Source organism: Nyctibius grandis, chromosome 22 (assembly GCF_013368605.1).
Source record: "Nyctibius grandis isolate bNycGra1 chromosome 22, bNycGra1.pri, whole genome shotgun sequence".
Taxonomy (NCBI): domain Eukaryota; kingdom Metazoa; phylum Chordata; class Aves; order Nyctibiiformes; family Nyctibiidae; genus Nyctibius; species Nyctibius grandis.
In genome coordinates this window covers 6606960-6624085 of record NC_090679.1, presented here as the reverse complement: position 1 = coordinate 6624085, position 17126 = coordinate 6606960, and positions in this window count along the sequence as shown.

Sequence of the window (17126 nt, the reverse complement as noted above, 5' to 3'; positions counted from 1 at the left end):
GTCCTTCCATTAATATTTGACTACAAGAGAATGCAATTAAAAATTTTCTACTTGAATAATCTCTCACCACTGTGTTAGTTAAAGGATAAAAACCTTTTACGTTGCTGTAGAAGAGAATTTAGCACACTGGCTCTGTGCACGTGGGTCACACAACAACTCTTTTAGTTTCCCGCACCCCATATTTTCTTCTCTACTCCCATTTCTTTGTGGTGTGTTCCCTTCAGCCCTTACCCCATATTGGCTCCTCTGTGTTTTCCTTTTCCCCTTCCCTGTCATTTTGAGTATCCCAAAGCAATCGTTTCCTTCTTAGCAGAGCCAAAACAAGCAGGGCTGTGGGGGGCTTTGTGCAGGCAGGTGGGAAGCACCCGCAGTCCACAATTCCCAGTAATTTCACGAAAATAATGGTAAGGCTATCTCAGACTGAGACAGAGCCCCACTTTGCCAGAAGCAAGTGGGGCTTTGCATTCGTGTGCATGGGTGTCTGCTGGCAGGGAAACATTATTTATTATTTAAATTTTTGCACGCATGGATGGGCACTGAATTAGTTGTAATCTGCCAGGGAGGGAGGGAAAAACCTTCCAGGATCCTGGAAGACAGTTCAGAGAAGACACCAGTTCAGCTCACAGACTAGTCACAAAAGGGAAGATGTTAGGAACAAGGGAAAGAATGATGATGTGCAAAGCATGGGGTTACATATGAGCATTATGCACTATTTCCCTTTCCAGAGCATCCAAGGACAAAGGGCATTTGGTGAAAATAAACAGAGTTCAGGTGGGCACAGAAGTGAATACGGTTGGTTTGTAGAGCATGATATGACAAGGCAACGATGAAGAAATAGGTCTGTGTGTGTACAGACTGGTTGCAGAGAAGAGGGCAAACCATGTGTTTTGAGAAGAGCTGAAGCAGGAGGACTGAAGTATCGGCTCTTTTGAAAATACTTCCCTGCTTCGCAGGCCACTTCAGGGAGCTGTGATGTACAATGAGGAGACGAACATTTTATCCTGTTCTAATTATCTCCTGCAGTCTCTGATACTACCTGCCTATGACTGTAGCTGTTGGGAGAAGCAGCTGATGGCAAAAGAAAAGTTCACCCGTGGTCTAGGAGACTGAAATCCAGAACTAGATGGGATAGAATGAGAAAGCATCTATGCATGTGTAGAAGAAGAGCCTCTTCTACAGTAGAGGTTTGGAGCCAGGGATTTTGAAGTAGAAATTTGGGGGCAAAGTGGGCCAGCCTTGGGAGCAGGCAGATGTCAAGGTGTAGGTGACCAATGCATTGGGTCAGATGTAGAAGGGACACCAGGACCAGGTGAATAACAGTACCTTAGTAAGTGGCTTTTAGGGGAAAAGTACCCCCAGGAGAGTTTTCGCCACCTCAGGGACCTCCAGATAAGCAGAGGAGCAAACAGAGTCGATCATGGGGGATAGACGCTCTGGTTCAGCAGGTTCAGGTTCAGCATCCTGTAGATCACCATTGTTTTTATGGAAGAAGATCTGCCGGGGCACACAGTGGATAGCCAGCTGCTCTCAGAGGCGGTATATAACCCCGTCACATGCCAAAACCTCACTGGTCCCTGTGGGAAATTTGTACGCTGACCATTAAACACCACCCAGGAACATGGTAACATTTGTAGATCTACATCTGCCTCCTTTCAGGACCAAGCAGGCACCTTACCGCTGTGCAACAACATCCATGCCATGGTGTAAGAAGCCACCAGCACTGTCCTCCTCTTCCTATGATGAACATTTTCCTATTTCTGTGACATACACAGCTCCACAGCTAGATCTCCTTCACCGAGCAACTGAGATTCGTTGCTGAGGTTGGAGCAGCCCATATATGTGGAACCTGGGGGAGAGGGACACAACAAACAACCAGTAGTAACTGCAATCGATAATTAGGGAATATTCTGCTCTTCCATCCTCTCCTGATCTCAGAGGTGGGCTCTATCCCGGCCGTTGGTGCGGAAGGTGGCAGTGATGTCCAGAGCTCACGAAGAAGCCGCTGGCACCATCTGTGGGCTCTTCTGAGATGCTCCGGCTGCACCCCTGGAGATCTCATGTGCCGCAGCCGCTACTGCAAGTGGGGGAATTAGCTCATCTAGTGCTAAGTAACCTGTCCATCGAATATTAAGCACCACCTAAAGCAGGTCTTTGGAGTCTCAGATTGCACAACCATATATAGAGGAATCTTTGGACCTTAAATGCTCTATGCTTCAAGTCTTCACTGATAAAATGAGGATTAAGAAGCCCATTCATCTCAGAGAGTGTTGTGAAAAATCAGTCCATTAGTTTGTGTCCCATTAATGTTATCTAGGCCAAGGAGATGAATAATTCTGTCCCCAGAAGAAGATTTGTATAGTGAGCGGCATATAAGACAAGGGGCCATACCAAACAATGAAGCTAAAGCGAGGTATTGAGAAATGGTTCGTTAAGTGTATGCCATTCATCGCAGCACAGGGTCAGGCTGTGTCTTACAGAAGCAGTACGTGTTTATAAGCAGAGGCTGCGGTGTGGTGTACGCACACAGGGGCTGCGTTAAAGCTTTGCAAAACACCCTAATTGGGATGTGTCCCACCTTGCTGGTGATCGATTTGCAACCTACGTATTGTTGTGGGGGTTTTTAATGCTGTGTTTTTCTGTGTGATAACTTCAAGAGCTCTAAGCCTTGTTAGGCGACAGCCATTAACCAGGGAGCAAGGGAACAAGCTCGTGGGGACCAGCCATCCTCACTGCAGATGAGCTGTTTCTGGAATAGCTGAGGCAACGCAGAGCCACGGTGGGGGCGAGTGCAGCTGCACACCGATCCCACCAAAGCAGTTTGCTTCCAGCACTCAGAGATCTCACCATTATCACCCACCTTTGTCATCTGAAGTGTAACCCCTTCTTACCAAGGCTGCATCTGGAGGCCACTTAAGTGTTGGAGCTCGTGAAGAATGCATGAGCTTGGAGCTGCATCCCTCCTCAAAGACACAAATCTGCTTGAGTAAGGGTGGATGCTGCCAGCAGACTGCAAGGGGACCCAAACATGTCCATCTCAGGCACCCAGGCAGCTCTTCGCTGTAGTGGTCCTCTAGCCGTTGTGAACAGCTGAGCCCAGAGCCCTCTGCTCCTAACAAGGCATTGAGGTCCTTGAGAAGGGGACCCTTTGAGCATCCAGGTGGGTGACAGGAGCATCTGCTGCATGGCCAGCACCTGCTTTCCAACACAAACGCAGAGCAGGAGGGGAATTTGAAAGAGGACAAGTTCATTCAGTGAAGGGGACAGGTTTTCTGATGCTTCTCCTGGCTCCTGAGGGAGCTTGGTTGCTTTGCACGGCTCCTTGTACGCTCCCATCAGTAAAATCAGATGCCAACAAAATCCATGGCATCAAGACTTGGTTTTAAAGATGGAATGCTTAGATTTCTTCTTCTCTGTCCTGCATTAGTCTGTAGTCAGGAAAGATTTTGGTTAAAATACCCCATTTTCTTTCCTTTCCCCCCTCAGCTCTGGAAAGAGCTGGGGTAAATGTAGGCTTCAACAGCTGGGCTTATATGCTGAGCCACAGCCAGATTTCAAATCCTCTGCAGAGCATGTAAACTCTTTGGGCTTCTAACTGTATCTACCAGAGTTTTTCTTCAAGCAGAGGTAGTCAAAGTGCAGCCTCTGCGTGTCCAGGACATACAAGGCAACGTGGAAAGACATCTCCACACAAGCTGTCCAAGTGATGTGCCCAGATATGCTCAGGGCTCCACAAAAGAGCAACTAACTTACCACCCACTTTTTAATCTATTAGTTTTAAACATGCACCAATTGCTGCACCAATCAGCTTTTGAATTTGGTGTGTTGTATATAATAAATGTAACCTGAAATATCAGTTTCTGACAGTCTCCAAGGTGTTGATGGACAAGACTTCCGATGATATAAAGAAATACTTTCATTTAATTCAGAATACCTCTACTAGTTACTAGCTTGCCCTTTTAGCAGACACTGATGTGGAAAAATCTCAGTGCAGACAGGCAGCCTGAAAAAATTAAAAGCAAATGGAAAAGGCAGTGGCTGAACAGGAGCTGGCAACTAATCTTATCTTCAGTGAGCCCCACTTGTAACAGGTACAGAGCTGCCTGGGAAGGACTAAAGGTGCTAAAATATGATGTTTATCGAATGATCAAGGAGTACTGCACTAGCTGTTCAGGAAGATTTATTCTCCATCTGTGCTTGTTTTTATTCTACTGGCATGCCTAATAAATATCACCTCTTTTAAACAAAAGCATCTCCATTTGCAAACGTGTTAGCAAACCTTTGGCATTTCCCAATGATTTTTGCCTCAAACCTCCCTGCCTGGAGGCCCATGTGTTTATCCCCAGGACTTGCCCGGATTTCTCACACTGGAGGGGCTGGAAGTCCCTTGGGTTCACTCCTCTTGCTTGTTGCCTGATAAAAAAATCAAAGATCTCTTTTTTTTTTCAGCGCACGCACTTCCAGATGCACACACAGGTGACTACCAGTAATCCAGGGAATTTTAGAAAGCAATTACCAAGTGAAAGGTCCGTATTACAAAAGCACACCAAGGCTCAGAAAGTTTTTCTCCACAAGTAGAGAAGAAAAAAAAATCCATATAAAAAAATAAAAATCACCAAATCCCAGGGCCCTGTGAGGCGGTAAGTAAAGTTTGGCAACTTCCAAATGCATAACCCGTTGTTACAAGCTGTTCCATGTGGCTCCCCAGAGGGCTGGTCCATAAAGGATAACAACCTTTGCCTGCTGGGAGCTATTAGCTTAAATGGTAGCGGGCTGCTGCAGCATTTAAGCCTGATTATAATAGTGTCATTGGATTTGTATGCGCTGGGATCCATGCAGATGGATTTCACAAAAATTCTAAGAAATTACATCCAGGAAAGGGAGTTAACGGGATGTCTCTATGCGTGGCAAGTGCTGGCTGACTAAAATTGCAAATAGAGGATCACCAGGGGAAAAAAAAAAGAAAACCCCAAGTGAGTTAAATGAGGTTCAACATTGTTATGGGGAAGTTAGGAGCAGGAACATTTTCCAGGCTCTGGAATCTGCTGGAATGGGCAGATATATTAATGATCAAAATGCCCACATCTCTCTTCTTCATTTTTGCATTAAATTCGTATTATTTTATTCAGGCAGCCTATGGGTACCTGCATTAGGTATGCGAGCACATTAAATCATTCACTCTGTTACATATGGCATTACACGAAGTCTGGCAGGTATCGTAACCCTCCGCGCAGGTGTTATCTGTAGATTAGCACTTCTCCCTTCCCATCATTTCTAGGGATTCAGAGGACAGATTTCAAGCCAGGAAATCTCATCAGATCAGATAGCAAAACCTGAATTTCCACATCCTGAAACCGAGATGGTAATTTATACCTGGCTAAAGTACATCACCCAGAAAAGCATCGATCTTGTACAATTCATTTGTCTGCCTTTGACTTGCAGATGTCAGGGCATTTACTCATTGCAATCAACTCACCTCGCCATCGCCCCATTGAAAAGGTAATGGACTATGATCCTGCAGCATCTTCTGCTCAAGGCTTTTTTGTTTCTGTTTCCTTTTTGGGTGGCACACTGAACTATTTAGTGGATCTTTTGGGCAGTTTTCTCACCCATGGAGCTGCCATAGCATCCACACTGCTCCCCAGCTTGCCGATGGGCCATTCTAGAGTTGCTGAGATGTGGCTGATGAAGCTGGGCTTCCCCTAAACATCATGGATGTGGCAGGTGATGCCACAGACAGTCACCTCAGCAAGCCCAAAAGAGCCCAGCACAGTGCAGCTGGGAGGCAGTGAGCCTTCCAGCAGCTTCTTTGCTTACAGAGCCATTTATAAGCTTCAACTTAATTAAAATAATCACTAATAAGCCTGACATCTTAACAGAAGCAGCCTGCATTCTTCCTGCGGTCACAGAGGATTGTCTGCTCCCAGTGTCTAAAGCCATTTCCTTGGCTGAGTTGTGATTTACCAGGGATGTTGGAATGAAGGAAAGGACAAGCAAGAGACACGACTTCAGACTGCCTGGTACCAGCCTGAAACAACCTGACGATAATGTTAATTTTTCAGAGCCAAGCTTCAGCATCCCCATCACATGCCCATCCTTGCAAAGACCCGGATGAAGCCGGTACGGGGGGGCACAGTACCCACGACCCGTGCCCCCACACAGGCAGGTAGCCCTCTAATTTCACCCCCACTACCAGGGCAGCAATCCTTGACTCTACAGCCTCGGCCAGGGTCACCTACCCAGCCTCAATAGGTTTAACCCTTCGTTACCTGTCCAAACCTCCACTGCTTGAACAGATGGTGCCTCATTGCCCAATAATCTTTTTAACATTTTGCAAAATCTTTCCCTCCTTCTTAAGGCTTAAGGAGAACAAAAAAAAAAGCACATACCCTATTTAGAAACATTCTTGTGATGTTTATTGGAACGGGCTGAAAGAGCTGAGGTTTGAAAATTAGTATCTGGCAAGGAAACAGTGTCCTCAGGGGCCAGAGAACAAGCCGCTCTGGGAGGAAAGTGATGGGACCAGCCTTTAAAGGCTGGAAAATTGCAAACCAAGTGTGCTCAGCAGTATTTTCCTTTATGCAGTTCTTTTATTCTTAAGATGAAAATTGCTTGGGACAAAAGCATCGGACTGATACCTGGGACACTCTGCTCCTTACTCTCCTTTTTCCTGAGAAAATACGTGGTTCTTTGAAGAGAAAAAATGTTCAGCAAGAAGCAAAAGCCAACGTGACCATTTTTAATGCAAATTCTCCGAGATCTCTCCCTGCTCCTCTAATACTGCATAGGAAATCTGTGACAGTGCCTTGGCAGGGCTGTCAGTCTGCACCACCTCTGCACCGCCAGGAAGGGAACAGGGGCCTGTGGTGGTTTTACATGATGAGAAACTGCCTTGTTCATTTTCCAGCCTCTGATCCCGCCTCAACGTGATAGTGAAGGCCTCTTCCACCCCTCTCTGGGACTAGAGGTTTTAATGAGTGGACAAAGCCGATGCTGGTGGTATCGCTGCGAGGATGCTCCTGTGGGCAGGGGTGACCAAGGTGCCCCTTGCACGGGTAGGGGCAGGCGCAGAGGCACGTCCTGCACCACCAATCCCAGCCTCAGGCAGCGTGCACAGAGTTAAGCCCCACGCTGGTATTCCCGGGGGGCTCATGCTTTAGCTGCCGCTCTGCTCCCGGCTCTGGGGGGACGCGGCTGTGACTTTCCCAGCAGTTCTTCCCACACTCGCCCTCCGTTGGGACCGAGTTGCTCCACAGAGCATCGCACCGACCCATGACCCCATGCGCGGGGCCCGGGCTGCCGCTGCACGCCGCCCCCGCTCGCCGCCCCCGCAGACAGGGAGGCCGGTGGTTCCCACAGCCCACGCCGGGGAGGGAGGAGGCGCAGCCCATCCAACGTAGCCCCTGGGAACCACAAATCATGACAGCCCCCTGCCGCCGCTCCCCGCTGGCCCCAGCACGGTGCGCGCCCAGATTGTGGATGCTGCGCTAGCAGCCGTACCCCTGAGCCAACCCCACGCTCTCTTGGGGTGCCTGTGGGATTAGATGCATGCAGAGCACATGTGCTTTCCAGCAAGAGTGTCCACGTTCCTATTCAATATACCCCCTAGTGCCCATCCTCCCCAAAACAGCCCCATGTTGATGGAACTCTGCCCACCCGCCTTATTATCATCTCGACACCAGCATGCACCAGTGTTCGGCACGCACAGCATTGCTCGCTGGTGCACACGAGTGCGCACACCCCTGGGGGATCAGTGCCTCTGGCTGATTGCTCCTCTGCCAAACAAATCACGCCCTGATTAACATTCCTCTGTCCATAAACACAACCTCAGTCGCAGTCCTGACCTGCGCAGCACCCGTACTGCCACACGCACCACAGTGCAGTCCATCCATGCAGATGCCAGGAGTTCATGCACCATCATTTGGGGGTCAAGACCCGTTTCTGCAAGCCCTTGTCCAGACATGCACTCTCATGCTAACTGGGGGTGACTCCTCTGCCCCAGGAATGTCCGTCCTGACTACAGCTGCAGAGGGAATACCGGGTGTAATGGTTCAGCAAGTGATGATTCACAGTTTCCAAGTGCTTTAGTAGTATTATCTAATTCATACTCATTAATTAGCCCCATCTGGTCAGCATTCGACTGAGTGTATAGTATGCTTGCAGGAAAGGTCACTTCTACCAGGTACCTGTACACCCTGTCTTTCCTTTGGACACAACACTCCCAAAGCAGGAAAGTGCTGGGGTGAAGGGAAAAGAGCCTGTGAATGGTGTCCACTGGTCAACCCAACAAGGAGAGAGTCCTTCCTGAGAGATGAGGTGACTCCATGGCAGACCAGATGATTTTCCCACCTGAGATGCGCCAGAGGTGTGAGAGAAGATGGGAGGAGAGCCCCATTGACTGCTCCCAGTCGCTGGGATGCCCAAACCAATGGGAAGGCGATGGAAACCCGCTGGAAGACTGCAGCAGGCAGGGAGCTGGTGAGCTGTAATCCAGTGCGCTTGGCTATTTAATGCTGCTTATTGCAGCCCTCAATCCTTCCTCTCCCTGCAAGACAAATGTGATCACTACTCCGTATGCTTCACTAGCCTTCCTCAGCAACATTCAATTCACCACCGAGTTTTGCTGGGGGGCAGGATAAGATTGTGCAGATATAATAACTCCATTCATCACCGCTGAGCAGGGGTGGGCAAACAGCGCTTTGTAAATGACTCGGGAAGTTTGGCAGCTCAGATCCCACCAATCTCCCTGACAGGCAATACCAGCATGCCCTTGAGCCCCGGAGCAGCACAGCTGGTGGAGCCAGACCCGCTGCCACCATGCCAGCATGGGCCCTGCCACTCCGCAGTCCACCAACCTGGATGTGCATGGGAGCTGATGGAGGGGAAGGCTCCCACCACCTGGTCTCTCCCAGTGAAAACACTCAGAGCAGCAGGAGCACTAAGTATGGGGATGCTGGCACCCCAGCAGTGGTACCCCAGCCATGAACGATGGTCTGAGGGCAGCTGCTGAGTTCAGTGGACCTGCAGCTCCTGGAGGGACCCATCTGCAGCCCCCCCATAGGCTTTGGGAGCTTTGCACTTGGACCCCACCAGGTTCCTGTGTCCCACTGTGGATGTTATCCATGATGAACCTGAGTTTCAAAGGCTTTTGTTGCTTTCCCAGCACACTCACACACACTGTGCATGCACAAACACACATGCGCACACACGTATACACAAAAACACACCACATATATACACACACACAGCCTGGCACTGCTGGCCAATGCATCCCCTCCTGCTCTATCCTGCCTTAAAGAAATAGCTTCCACTAGCCAAAAGATAAAAGAAAATCACAGGTATTTTTAGAATAAAAGGTGCAGACATACATGGCAGCGCTGGCTGTATCCCACACTGCCTCAACACCTGGGAAATGCAATCCTGCTGCTGACATGTAGCTTTGATTCAGAACCTGTATTAGCCCTAATTCCCTGTACCGATATCCTCTGCCGATCCAGGATCTGTGGGCAAGGAAGCCTGAGCCAATACTGCTAATTTCCATAGCCATCCTACAACCTCTGTTGCACCCACACTGGAAATTGCAAGCCGGAGCCGTGGGGAAGCGCTCCCCATGTGTGGGGCTCACACCGTCTACGGAGAAATCACTGCAGGGACATGGCTCAGTGACCTCCTGGGCAAGCTGGCTATTAAAAAGCCATGGGCTGGGGTGATTGTCGATTTTCAACAAAATTTTTGGCCTACATCTGTTTTTAGGTTTTTGGGGGGTTTTTTTCCAAATTTTTAATTACCAAATTTGTACAGAAGGAGCCCTTTGAAAACCACTAGTTCAGCGAGGGTTTGCTACTGTCTGGGCTTTTCATTAGAAGGCTGGCATCTGTTAAAGCAAATCCAAGGCGCTGACTTTTTCTTTCTTGACGCAGAACAACCTTTCCAGAGCTTAACAGAAATTTGAGTAAGGCTCTTGCTGCCAAGGATGCAAAAAAATTGATTTAGTGTGTTCAAGTTCATTCATCATTTTTTGCAAAATAATAGTTTTGAGGGTGAAATTTCTTGTGGTTGTTTTCAGCAGAGTTTGCAGGAATGTGTTAAGATGCTTCTCAGCAGAACAGTGATTACTAATGTTCATTTTCAGGATTAAAAATAAAACCAGGTTCTTATGACTATTTTCATTTCGCAATCAATTAGAAAACCGTTGCAGCTTCCTACACAAATACCATATTGTGAGTATCTCTCTACAAAATACGTAGCATACCTAGTCCTGTTTAAAGTAAGAGTAAGTAAATAAATAAATAAATGACACAATTATCAAAATGCCTTCGAGCAGTATATATTCCGACAGAGTAATGAAGTCAGGTACACACTGTACTCTGTCAAACCAAACAACTCATTTTTAGTATTCCTCCAGCGCTTTCTTCCAAGTAAGCACTATATTTACTTATAAATTACTAGATAGGCACTGTATTTACTTATATATTTCCTCCACTTTTCATATTTCAAAGAAATGGTGTTACAGGTACATTACATCAGGGGATGGAGGAGCTTTAGCCAGAACACGTAAGTCAACCCATGATCAGATCTGCTCTGCGATGCCTGTTCCCATTATCCTGGGAGCACACGGTGAGGCTCTCCTGCCCAAGCATGGTCCTTTGGTCTGAGCAACTCAGGCACACAGCTGGGCATGGCCATGCTAGGGACAGCCAAGTGTTTGGGTCGGCTTCCCTACCTTAACATATTAGAAGATTCACACAGTGAGTAGAGAGGAGAGGTTTTTCAGGCATAGGAAAAGGAACTGGCAAGTTCTTCTTACAAACCATTGAAAAGTCAATTTATTGTTGTTGCTATTCTTCTTCCCTGTACTGGAATGGGAGAGAATTACTCTCAAAGAGAGAGAAATAGGATGAGAGGTGCCATGTTCCTTCCAAGTGACACCTTCTGTCAGAAAGTGCTGAAAGTCCTCACCCTTCTGCTCAGTGATGGGTTGAGGGTGCAAACGGCTTGGATGAAGGTTCAGGGAAGAGATCTTGTGAGCTGGAGCTAGAGGGTGACCAGCACAGTAAAAAATGGAGGAGTATGGGGACACAGCACAGACAGCTGTGGCTGGTCTGGTCTGGACTGGGCAGGCTGGGAGGAGTAGCAGGCAGGGCAGGAGCAGAGCGCTAGGAAAGCCACACAGAAAATGGCAGTGGCTACAGGACATGTGCAGAAACACCACGTAACAGCATGTCCCTAAGCAACAAACAACAGGGAAAGCCACATAAAAACCCCCATCCTGTGAGCACCCATGGAAAATAGCAATACACAGCAGGATACAAGGGTCATTAGACCAAAATTCAAGGACTTTTGGTGGGGCAGCTTCATTGCTAAGAAAACTTTACAGTTTTTTTGCTACATGGAGTGTACTATGTGCATTTATTGTTTGAAATAGATGAACACTTTCACAGGGGCCACGGTCTCTCCTGAGCAGACCGAAAGATATTGGCATCATTCTCATCCCTGCATCTTTGAGTCCTGGAGAAATCTGTGAGCAGAGCCCAGATCAGTTAAGGAGAAGTGAGCTGGGACCACTGTGGGGACAAAGGTAAGGGCTTGAAGATGGTGTGACACCCAGGACCAGCCTGGGGTTGACTCCATTCAGTCTTTGCAACTATTTTTCCTCTCTCGTCTTCCAGATGCAGCTTTTCACTGGAGTTGTGGATGGCTCATGGACTATTGGGAAGGAGACAGAGCAGCCTGGTAAATACCTAGATGTGGAGATCTTGGCCACCAGTGGGGTCCTCTGAGCAGCAAGGAGCAAGACCAGGCTTCTAAAAACTACAGAAATGAAAACAGCCATAAACGGGAAAACAATCTTGTCTCTCTGATGGAAAGGATGCAAATCTCAGAGGCTGCAATGACATTTTATGCCAATGTCCTAATGAAGCACAAGAAAAGGCACATTTCTGACTATGGCTGTAAAAGAGACATTTGCATAATGTTTGTCTGCAGATTGGAGTGTTACGCTATGATAGCTTTAGAGGAAGGACAGGCTGTCCCCTTGAAAGTGTCACTGAAAAATGTGCTCCCCTCAGAGACTAAGGGACGGCATTCGTATTCTTTGTTCGGTGGAAATAAGCAGCCCAGAGGCTGCTTGGTGAGACGTTCACCAGGTCACCATGTGCCCTGGGACTGCAGTGAGGGTGCAGAAGGGTGCCCATCACCTTCCTGAGCATGTCCCAGTCTGGGAGGAGCTGGGACCACTGTGCCAGTCAGGCCCTAGGAAAAGTGGGAGCAGTCAGGGGGGATCAGCTGAAAACAGGAGCCATCAGCCCCAGGAAGAGAACACTGGGGACAAGTAGCCCCATTGCCTTGCATAATGAAATGCAGATTTCTGAACGAGCCTGGGTGCAGGGCAGGAAAGCTATTTGTCAGACAGGTATTGGTAGGCAGGCATGAGATCTCAGAAAAAGACTAGGGCAGCTGAAAAGGTTGCACAGGTCACCAAGGTGGATGACCATCCATATGATGACAATGTTGATTTTGTGGGAAAGGATCTTCTGATCAAATTTTACTTAATAAAACTGGATAGAAGCAGCCAGCATTTATGTGCTTGATGAGGAGTGTAACAGAAAGAGAGCTAATTACTTATTGCAACCTGTGGCTTAAAAAACAGTCAGAAAGTTGGTATTTGAAATGCTGCTTTCACTGGCCTGGCTGCTCCAACAGAGCACGGAAAAAGCCATGGCCACACCACCAACCCCATCCTTCCCTGTGCTCGGGGAAGGGGACGTGTCCGTCTCTGAGCTCAGTGGAAGTGGAGCCGTACCCAGCTCCCACTCTTACCTGCTAAACCTGCAGGAGGGCTCATGTTTACAAAACTTGACCTTCCTCATAGATTCTAACAACAGAAATACAGGAGCTGAGAGTAGACACCAAAATGGACTTTTAAAAAAAATGTTTTAAAGACTTCTATACTTGGAAATCTCCTGTTGGACCTCAAAGTGGACCTGTTACTCTCTGTTCTTTGGATGATTTATTAATTACAGGCAGAGTGACGGCAGAACTGCAGTTCCCTCAGTCCTGGTGATTTGTGTGAGACTGGAAAAAACTTCGCCCTTTGCAGGAATAAACCCCATGTGCATAGCCAAAAAAGGGAATGTAGTCCTTAAACGACTACACACACACAGAGACACACAAAAACACACACAAATATCTGTTCATATACATATATAGCTTGTGGTGATGTGTCTCATGCTTCAGGACTGAATCTATTTTTACGCTTTCATAATGACCATGGAAGAGCATTTCAAACTAATCTCAAAGAATAACACCCTTTTGTTCACAGGCAGAGATACACACAGAATGGACTTGGCTGAAAAATAAAATAAGACTTTGAAAGAAGGAGAAAGAAGAAAGCTACCTGAATAACCACAGACTTAGAGCTTCTCATCTTGTTGCCACAGCATGAGATATTTCTCCAGTTTGTAGAAAGAGCTCTGGGTTCCCATCTTAGGAAGGACACAAAGAACAATATAAAATGTCCTTCAAATTCTGAATGAAAGGAGGCATTTGATACTGTTTTGGAAGTAGTTAAATACTGTGAACACTTGTAGAGATCTGTTAATTACAGAGTACCTGCTTCTGGCTGCATGGAAGCTCTGACATGGAAGATATTTTAGTGCATTCAAGTAGAGAGCAAGAGCAGACACACAAAAAAGTCAAATCAGTAAGTGGACTCTTGTGCTCTTTCTTAAACTTAAAGCAAGTGCCAGACTTGGAGGAAAAAGCTGATATTGTTTCTTACTGACCAAATCAGACAGTAGAACTCAGCTTTATTTCTCCAGAAGCAGAGCAGGTACACTGTGGTATGAACACGGGGGCAGGCATTGTGTTCAGGACAAATATTTAGGAGGCTCATGGTGTGACATGAGCATCAAACAGGCTGATGGAAGCAAAGGGTCAGGTTAGAGAGTTTTTTTGGTGTTTGTCTTCAATAATTAATCACCAGTGTGGTCTGTACCCCATGATACGCCCTGACTGCTACGTGTTGGGTGCAGGCTGGGCGCTGAGCTGCACAGACTGCAGGTTGGGAAACTCTGGGGCTAGTACAGCCTCAGGGTGCCTCTGCACATCTCTCTGCTCATTACCTGCTGCTCCAGCTTCCTCTGAAGGAATCACTCCAGATAATGCATCTTTATTTGTTTTGGAGGAATTAAATTTAAATTCACAAAGAAATTCAATGAAACTACATAATAGACAGCACAAAGCCCACGAGCCCCAGCTCCGCATGCCTTCAGACCAGAACAAAATCCATCTTTTCAAAACTCAGGTATTACAAACTGGGAGAAAGTTTTTGTGAGAAAGATGCCTGGATTAGAGCCAGGTCTTGAAACAACCAGGAGGCAGCCTGACCTGTTGTTCCTAAATAAGGACCTAGAAAATAGCTTCTAACCAAGAAAGCTTTGAGACCCAGAACATTCGTATGCGAGATCCAAAGTTAGGATCTTAAATTCCTTTTCAAGAACATCAGCAGGAGGGGGACCAAATAAAAACTGTCACTGATATTTTTCTTGTTGTCATTGTACGATTACAAGTGAAAGCAGAATGGGCCTTTTTGCATCAGAAGATATAATGCAATCTGTAGGTGTTCTAGGAAGAAAGAGAAAAGAATAAGAAGAATGGGAGGCGGGGAAGATGAGTGGAAAGTTACATAAAACTGCAAAGTCAAAGCCATTTTGGGCAACACCGTCATTAGGAAACATAAAAACCATGAAGGTTGGGTTTGAATTGCTGTGCTTGGTGGCAACTTGGTAACATAGAGAGAGCCTGCCCATGGGGCTGTCCCAGAGTGGGCATCCTCACAGAGCCTGGCCAGGCACCGTGAGCGGGTTGGGTTGAATTTCTGACTTCCAACAGGGGATGATAAAGAGGATGTGAGCCCCTGTCAGGTGTCTTCAGCCTGTTCAAGCTCCAGAAGCTTCTGAGCAACTGGATCTGACATAGGGTTTCCAATGCAGCAGCAAAGCCAAGGGGAAAGGTGAGGGGTCCCTTCCCTCTGGGGGAAAATTTCTTGAACCCAGAGGTGTTAAGACCATCCACGCTGCCAGCTGCAAGGTGGGACAAACCCTGCTGCCCCTGCTGTGCTCCTCAGCAGGGATGTCTGCTCTGGTGACACTGAGCAAAGGGATGAGTGTTGTCAGAACCTGCACAGCGAAGGATGGATCTTGTCTGTCGGGCAGGACAGGGTTGTGGCCGCTCACCTATGCAGCCAGCGTTCATCATTAGGGCAGCAGCAGAGATAAAAGCCAGAGTAAAACCACAAAAGTGCAGAGCGTGGCTGAGCCGCGGGGCAGAAGGGAAAAGCACCGCACAAGAAATTGATTCCATTAAAAAGTAATCTCAAATTTAATAAAAGTTATGATTTGATTATAGCCATAGAACCGGAGGGCAGGGAAGGGAGCGCAGAGAGAGGAGGTGGGGGGAGGCACCGGGGAAGGGGAGAGCAGCTCTCGGGTCTGGCCGAGCCTCCAGCACGGCTCTCACAGCCTGCCTGGGTGCACAGCTTGCCTGGCTACTGCCTGGCTTGTCCCCGAGCATCTCTGCTCCTGCCTCCATCCCCCTCCGACCGGCAGCACAGCTCCCTGCGCTGAGCTTCTCTGTCCTCACTGCGGGAGTCAGGCACGGGAGGGTGATGCAGCTGGGCAGGATGGAGAGCATCACAGGGGAGCTCATCCAGATAAATTCAGCATTTATGAAATCAGTGCGTCAATGTGCTTGGATGAATGTAGAGGAGCCCTTATGCATCCCAGAAGATGCTCTTGCTTTTCTGAAGCCTCCTCGCACAGCTTCTCTGTGCAAACCCACCTGCTCCACTCTGACCTGGCTTCTCTGGCAAGGCAGCAGCAGCCCCTGCCTGCCCCTACAGACGCGTCCTACCCTCCCTCTGTGCATTGGGACTGCCACAGGGGCAGGCAGACTCGGTGGTTTGGGGCAGAACAGATACCACAGGGATCTGCCTGGAGCAGCAGATGCTGAGCTGAACCAGGTGGCTGCTGGTAGAGCCCAAATGCCAGGGAGGAGCTGATGAGGCTGATATCTTGAGTGCCCTCAGCTGTGACACATCTGCAGCCTTTAAAAGCTGTCCTTGCCCCCAAGAACTGCTTGGTCTAGGAGCACCCCTTTCCTCTGGCTGCAGTGGGGAAGATAGCACCTGGTTGCAGAGTGTCCTCTCCTGGTAAGCTGAAGCTACCCTTGGGGGTATGGTTGGAAGGGATGTGTCATGGTAACACCAGCAAAAGGATGATGTAGGGCATGGGTATAGGTGGGTACTAGTCTGATGTTGATCCAAACCCCAGGTTGCTACAGGCGATGCAAGCAGTTCCGCTTGTTTTTGCTGGGGGAGGAATGGGTATGGCCTGGGGGGGGGAGAGAAGGACCACGGTGGGGAGATGCTCTGTTGCTTTCTCATGACAATATTAGTGCTGAGCAAAACTGGTTGTGAAGGAAAACATAGAGGAAATTCCTTGTTCCCAGAGAGGTTTTTCTTGCATGTTCTATTAGATACCAAAGAGACATGATTCTGCTGTGCAAAATAAATAAATAAACGCAAATTGTGTTGGGTGTTAGGGTAATGCGAAAGCCCAACCCCCGTCCTGTCAAAAAGGAACAATAACTAGGTCTGAGAGTCCATGTCTCCACTGAAATTGCTGTCTGCCCCCTCTCCAATTTCTCTGTTTATGTTGATAAGGTTGGCAGCTGGATGGCTGCCAGTGTCTTGACAGTAAATGTATATGAATGATATATGTACATACATAATATAGTTACATGTTACAGGTAAAGATGTTTCTTTAAGTGCAGGTGACAGGCAGTGGTTGTTAGTGCAGACATATATGCATGCACATATATAAAGAAGGGAAGAGAGAATAATTAATATAGCACCAATTATCTGGGTTTTACCTTTTAAGCTGAGCTATTATGTTATTTGAAAGTATGTGCTTAGGGAAGTAAAGAACAAAAGAAGCAAATAAAAATGTGTTAGGACTAAAAGAAATCTGATATTAGGAATTAAAAGGAATCTAATGCTGGTAGAAGGCCCACTACTGAGTGGGCATGATAAAATTGATGGTAGTGTTTCTGAAAAGGCAAATATGTTC